This window comes from Trichechus manatus, unplaced genomic scaffold (genome assembly GCF_000243295.1).
Source record: "Trichechus manatus latirostris isolate Lorelei unplaced genomic scaffold, TriManLat1.0 scaffold00028, whole genome shotgun sequence".
NCBI lineage: Eukaryota > Metazoa > Chordata > Mammalia > Sirenia > Trichechidae > Trichechus > Trichechus manatus.
The window spans coordinates 8829270-8836746 of NW_004443964.1; the positions used below are offsets into that span (position 1 = coordinate 8829270).

General features: G+C 50.0%; 1 protein-coding gene across 1 annotated transcript in view; it reads left to right on the forward strand.

Moving 5' to 3' along the window:
- The window catches only part of LOC101358658 (protein sidekick-2), a 173934-nt gene that overhangs the window by 38517 nt on the left and 127940 nt on the right, over positions 1-7477 (forward strand). The window lies entirely within an intron of this gene.

Below are 7477 nucleotides of genomic sequence, written 5' to 3' on the forward strand. Positions count from 1 at the left end.
TGTTCCAGAGCCCTCATCTCGCCTCTGGTTTAGCACACGAGGGAGCTGGCTACTCGGAGAGAAGTGGGGGAGAAAGATCTAAAAGAAAATCTCAAGTGAGGCAGAGAGTGTTTATAATAATTACGGAAAACAACCATAATCAAAAGTGGAGGACGGATTGTCCTCATAAATCAGCACCAAAGGCAGCTCGCCGTACTCCAAAGAGCGGAAAAGCCATGAATTAAAATGATGGATGTCAGGTGGCTGTCGGTGCGGACAGGACCCTGTGGAGCTGCATTTAGCCAGTGTGGAGTCCAGCAGGGCCGGGGGAGGGTAGTAGGGGGCCCGCTCAGGTCAGATTCCCATCAGTACAATGTGTCTAAATCAACCTACCTCCTCGGCTTGCCAGGAGCATCCAGTGAGATAAGAGGTGCCAACGCATAGCCAATGCCAGCACGTGGTACACCCCTAATCCATGGGAGTCATTGCTGTGATGAAAAATTATATATGTATGTTTTTTAATAATATTTTATTGAGTTTTTCGTGAAAGTTTAAACAGCAAGTTCGGTTCCCATTTGACAATTTCCACACAAGTTGTTCAGTGACATTAGTTACATTTATCACAATGTGTCAGCATTCTCTTTAATTGTGTTCTGGTTGTTCCGTTTCTGTTACTCTAGTTTCCCTACCCCCTTATCTTCTCATCTTTGCTTCAGAGTAAATGTTGACGTTTTGGTCTCATGCAGATGGCTTTTTAGTAGAGCCCTGTTCTTCTGGGTAATACCCTTTATCTTCTGTGGCACTCTGCTATCTTGCTAAAGGGTGATCTCAGGGGATAGTTTCAGTTCAAGGTTTAAGAACATCTCAGGTCAGTAGTCTCAGGGGGTCCTCTGGTCTCAACTGTTTAGTTAGTCTGGCCTTTTTTAAGAATTTGAGTTTTTCTTCCATTCTGCCTGGGACAGACCACAGAATGGAATGGCCTCGGGCAACTGCTGTCCTGGCCGAATGCAGAGCAGCGAGCCGGGCACCCTCCCCTCACCCCCTGTGCCACCCTGCACCCCCACCCACCCCTGAGCCACCACTTAGAGTGGGATCCCCACCCCGCTCCCCTGCCTCTCAAAGTGGAACCGCCAGAGGCCCGCATGTGACACCCTGGGCTCCAGAAGCCCCCTGGACGCGGTCATAACCACCTTTGTTACCACGTCCCCACTGTGTTACACATGATGCTGTTGCTAAGCTGTGCAAGTGCGGTTCCAGGTCCTGGAAATGGACAAGGGGTGCCTTGAGGGAGCTGAAGGATGAATGGAGTTGGGGACACCCAGGTGAAGCCCTTCCTGACCACCAGCTGCTGCTCCCCTGGCCCGCACAGAGAACCGGCCTCTGATGCCGCTCTGTGTGGCTTTGCAAGTTTTGAAGCTCCTCCTCCCCTGACGTTATAAAGCAGAAACCACTGTTTGAAGCCTTTTAGGTCCTACGGCCAGGGAGTTAGGGAGGCCCTAAAAACTCCCACCTGGCCATTGAGAAACAAGCTCATCCTGACAAGCGGGGCTGAAGGAGGGAACACTCCTCCCTGGCCTGGAAGCCCTGGTCTCCTTCCTTGCTCAGCAAACTCGTCTCATCCCCATCCCCTCTCTCTCACTGTGGAAGCTGAAGAATCCACTGTCCAACCCACTCCCAACCTAACCTTCCAGGGATTCTGGGTGCAGGTGGAGGTGAGACTTGGCAAAACCATTGTCAACCAGGGCAGCACCTATCCCTGCATGTCGTGGTGCCAGACAGCGCACGCCCATGGCCTCTTGGCCTCATCGCAGCCTCCGGAGCAGGACTCCCCATGCCGCTGTGACAGATGAGGACATTGAGGCTCAGCAAGTTTATGTAGCGTGCCGAAGTCACACGGTGAGGGGGTTATCCGGCAGGATTTGAACTCATGACTTGGGGATTCCAAATCGGGCCCCTTACCACATTGCCACTTGAGGGCAAGAAGAGAAAAATGAAAATGGGGTGGTGGGGCGAGGAGGGTAGTGATTACCTGCTGGGGTCACGGTTCAAATCGATCAGAGGGATACCTGGGACTGAAATATTCCACTTCCAGATGGCCTTGCAGATAGGTGCTCGTCCCCACTAGGATGAATGTCATCACTCACCGACACGCATGGAGATGGCCATCCCCTCTTCTCTGCTGTCAGCAGGCGAGCAGAGGAAAATGCCTGCAGAGAGCTCCAGGTTCCTTTGTGTGCGAGTGTCTCAGTCACCTAGTGCTGCTATAACAGAAATACCACAAGCGGATGGCTTTAACAAAGGGTAGCTTATTCTCTCACAGTCCAGTAGGCTACCAGTCCAAATTCAGGGCGTCACTTCCAAGGGAAGGCTTTCTCTGTCGCCTCTGGAGGAAGGTCCATGTCATCAGTCTTCCCTTGGTCTGGGAGCTTCTCTGTGCAGGTACCTCAGGTCCAAAGGACACGCTCTGCTCCTGGCACTGCTGTCTTGGTGGTGTGAGGTTCCCATGTGTCTCTGCTCGCTTCTCTCTTCTATATCTCAAAAGAGATTGGCTTAAGACACTATCGAATCTTGTAGACCTCATCAGTATAACTGCCGCTAATCCATCTTGTTACATCATAGTGATAGAGTTTACAACACATAAGGAAATCACATCAGATCGGAAAATTGTACACAACCATACAGTACTGGGAATCATGACCCAGCCAAGCTGACAGATATTTTTGGGGGACACAGATCAATCCATGACAGTGGGTCATGACCTGGTGCCTTAGAAAGCCCCTATGCCATAGGGCTGGGAGGGGTCAGAAAACATGGATTTTAGCCCAAACCAAGACACTGACTAGCTGAGGACTCCAGGCAGGCCTCTTCCCCTCTCTCGGCCTCAGTTTCCTCATCTGTAACTGAGGGTGGTCTCTGAAATCCACTTCAGTGCTGATGTGTATTTAGTAAGGTTAAAGAAGCTTTCAGAGGCAGGAGGAGAGAAGCCCATCTCCCAAAGAAGCCCAGAGCCAACCCCATGCCCGATACGAGCCCCAGCTGGGCACCTGGGGAGCGGAGGGAGGCAGACGAAGGAAGAATAGCGCCCCCATCTTCCTTGAAAGGCTGAACACACACCCCAAACAATATGGAACAATTGCATCTCGACAGGAGCAGGTCCAAGCCCAGCATCCCATCCGCAGGTGCTAAGTAGACAAAAAACAGCCTCCGGAACAATCCGTCCTCGTTGCAATTGTGTCAGTGACCCTCAGTGGATTCCCAGCACAGCTCTGAAGGAAGGACTCTGAGAGGTCCTGCGAGCTGCACCACCAGGTGGGGAAACTGAGGCTCAGAGAGGCTAGAGGACATCCCCTGGGTCCTGCGAGCCACACCTCCAGGTGGGGAAACCGAGGCTCAGAGAGGTTAGAGGACATCCCCCAGGTCCTGCGAGCCGCACCTCCAGGTGGGGAAATCGAGGCTCAGAGAGGCTAGAAGACATCCCCAAGGTTCCGCAGCCAGCATTTCTACCTTCTTCTTTCTTTGGCCTCACTGCCATGACTTGAATAGGTTATAGCCATGAACCCAGCCATGAACCTCAGCTCCAATCACCTCTTGCTGGCAGTGTGCCCTTGGACAAGTTCCCTAACTTCTCTGTGCCCCGAGTGTAAAGAGGAATGCAGATATTAGGACCTACTTTGTCAGACTGTCGGGAGGAAGGTGAATCAGTGTGCCCAAACCTCACCCAGCCTGCAGGGACGCTGGGCGTCATAGGCTTTCTTCTCGGGAGGTTGGCCAGGGAAGGCATCCTAGAGTGGACATTCCCAGCTTTCCTCATTCGTCCACCTGAACGGGTGCCCCCTCTGCCCTCCAGGGCAGGGGCCCACCGAGGTGCACAACTGAAGGAGGTGACGCTCTCTCAGGTGCTGGCCTTGTGCTTGCACAACTCTGAGAGTGAGTGTGACCCCCTTAAAGTTTGTACTCTTGACCCTCACGCCTCTCACCCTGGAGGTTCCCACCATGCAGCTCTCTCAGGCTTACGCCCTACAAACCTGTGTCTGCTTGCCTGTCTCTCTTACACACACGCACACATGCACACGTGCACACGCGCACACACATACGCACACACGGTTCTGAGGATGGTCAGTCCACTTCTCCCAATTTCCTCTCTCTCCCTCCTTGGCTGTGGCTGCCCCCCAGAGAGGGAGGTTTGGTGGTGGGGCTCCATGCACCTGGTTGCCTGGATGGCCGCTGCCCTTTGGAGCCCTTTTCCGAGACGAGGCCAGGCAAGCCCCACCCCTGGCTCGTGACTCCCAGACCCCCTTCCCAGACAGACACTGTGAATCGGGTTCTAATGAGAAATTAATAAGGCAGCTGTGCTAACAGCTAATGATAATGGCAAAGTCGTTAAAAAAAGATTCTTTACAAGTTTTTAATTACAGCAATTAAGAGGAAGTCAGTAAAACATCTCCCCGCTCCCCAGCACCCTTCCTGTCCCCCCTCCCAGCCCCAGAATCTCTTCTTTGTTTTTTGTTTTTTTTTTTAAGTCGCTGTAAATTTCTGACATGAGGCAGGTGGGATGAATGGCCGGGAGAGCTGGGAGTTCCTACAGAGTCTAAGGCTTCCCTCAGGTCAAGATGTGGCCACCTCTAGATCCTGTGGGCACCTCTGTATTCTCCTCACCTGGGCCGATGCCCCCTCCCACCCCTGCCCTCACCCAGCTGGCTCAGACGTGGAACCCTCAACCCCAGCCGCAAATCCACCCACATAACACACGCCCCAGTCTGGGAGTCTGTCCTGCTTTCACTTCCACTGGGCAGCTCGGCAGCCCCCACACAACACGGGACTAGAGGGGAGCAAGCTGTTGTCATGTGGCAGGGCTGAGGCCCAAAATGCCACCAGTAGGCCCGTTTTCCTCAGTCCTCAATCTGAGGTGTAAGCATTGAATGTGGACTATTTAGGGACTGTGTGATGGTGCAGGATAACATTATCTTGTCTCTCTGGAGCATCGGTTTGACCTAAAGATTTAATTCACTCATTTAATAATTATCACAGTATATCCACTATAGGCCGGGAAGTGAAGACAGTACAGGGGACAAAACAAAGACACCAACAGTCCTCAAGGAGAGTGGTGGGGGAAACACAAGTTATAAAGTGACTATAATATGTAACATATAACATATACGGAGCCCTGGTGGCATAGTGGTTAAGAGCTCAGGCTGCTAACCAAAAGGTCAGCGGTTCGAATCCACCAGCTGCTCCTTGGCAACCCTATGGGGCAGTTCGGCTCTGTCCTGGAGGGTCACTATGAGTTGAAATCAACTAGATGGTAATACGTTTTATATAATCGATAATGCATAATATACGATATATAATATGACCCATGGTTTCCATGTGATACGTAATATATAAGACCCATGAAGAAAAATAGTGAATGTATTATTTAATATTTAATGTAACATAGATACAGGACACATAATACATACTACATGCTGCTGTTGTAAACTGCTGTTGAGTTGGCCCCTGACTCATGACAATTCCATTCACAAAAGAACAAAACCCTGCCCAGTCTGCATCATTGCCGTGATGGAGTGGACCACTGTGATCCACGAGGTTTTCAGTGACTGATTTTCGGAAGTAGATCAGCAGGCCTTTGTTCCTAGTCATTCTTAGTCTGGAAGCTCTGCTGAAACCTGTTTAGCATGATAGCAACGTGCAAGTCTCTACTGACAGATGAGTGGTGGCTGTGCATGAAGAGCATTGGCTGAGAATCGAACCCGGTCTCTTTCATGGAAAATGAGAATTCTACCACTGAACCACCATAGCCCTCATAATCCCAGGCACACGGGGTTCAAAACAGACTAAATAAGTCATCAATTGTTTAAGGATACATCTATATGCGATAAAACTGGAAAGAAAAGCAATGACATGATTGTCACAGCACTGGGGATAGCAGTTACCTCTCAGAGGGAGGGCATGTGATTGCAGAGGGGCACCAGGAAGAGGGGGACGTTATGTTGTCAGTGTTCTATTCCTTAAGCTGGGTTGTAGGTACAGGAGTGTTTGTCTTATTCATCTTTTTTATACTATACATATAATTATATTCACTCTTTTGTCTGGGTGACATATTTCATGATAAAAATGTTTTAAAAATAAATAAAACCAAGGAACATAGTCTGAAGTGGAATGCATACTTTAGAAGACATTTTAAGATATAACAAAGACACCAGGAGTAATTTTCAGGCCACATCCAGCTGTGCCCCCAGGCCAACACTTCTTTGCTCTTGGGGGAATTTGTTGGGCAAGTTTGATCAGCGCTACAGGGCATACCGTGACGTGTTAACAAGCATATACCTCCAGGACTAAGTGCAGTAAGCCTGCTGTTTCTTCCTTAGTATGAGTGAGTTTTCCTAGGGATTCTGGATCCCAGCCACTGTCCTCCCTTGGCCCTCCTTTCCACTGGTCTGGCTGAATAAGCTCCCTCTTGCTGCTGCAGTTCAATACCCACGTAGCTGTGCCCTGGACCCCAGAGAGCAGGGACAAGGTGACCTCTGAGCAAAACCAGAAAACCCTTTTGACAAAGTGGAGTGGAGAGAATGGGAGGGTCCTGGGGGCTTGAGAGCCACAGGCAGACAGAGAGGTTGTAGGATGGAAAGGTGGAGGAGTACCAACTGCAAAACTTGGACCAAGGCCAGCTGTGCCCTTCATTCATCCATCCATCCAACCATCCATACACCCACCCACCCACACACATATACATACATGTTGTGAGGTTCAAGTTTATGCCAACTCATAGCGACCCTATGTACAACAGAATGAAACACTACCAGGTCCTGCGCCATCCTCACAATCATTGTTATGCTTGAGCCGATTGTTGCAGCCACTGTGTCAATCCATCTTGCTGAGGGTCTTCCTCTTTTTTGCTGGCCCTCTACTTTACCAAGCATGATGTACTTCTGCAGGGACTGATCACTCCTGATAACATGTCCAAAGTATCCAAACATCCATATACATATATATACATGTATACATACATACCTCTATCAATCCATCTATCCATCCATCCTCCATCCCACCATCCCTTTATCCCTACATACATACACTCATCCAACCATCTATCCCTCCACCCCTCCATCAGTCCATCCCTACATCCACCCAGCCATCCTTTCATGTCATACAGCCATCCATCCAAACATCCATCTATTCAACCATCCAGAAATCCATCCATCACTCCACTCATCAAACCATCTATCCCTCAATCCGTCCATGCATCCAGCCACTGAACAAACCCATGACCCTACCTACCAGTTTTGCTTTATTTCCTCTAACCAGTCCCTCTCTCCCACATCCTGGCCTTTACACACTCTCTTCCTTCTGGACCAGAAAACCCTCCACCCTACACACACAGCTATCTAACACCTACTCATTATTTACTTCTCAGCTTAAAAGAAGCTTCATCCCACCTCCCAATCTAACGTGGGTTCCCCCCACCACTTTGGAAATCGATTTGGCGCTTCCTTAAAAA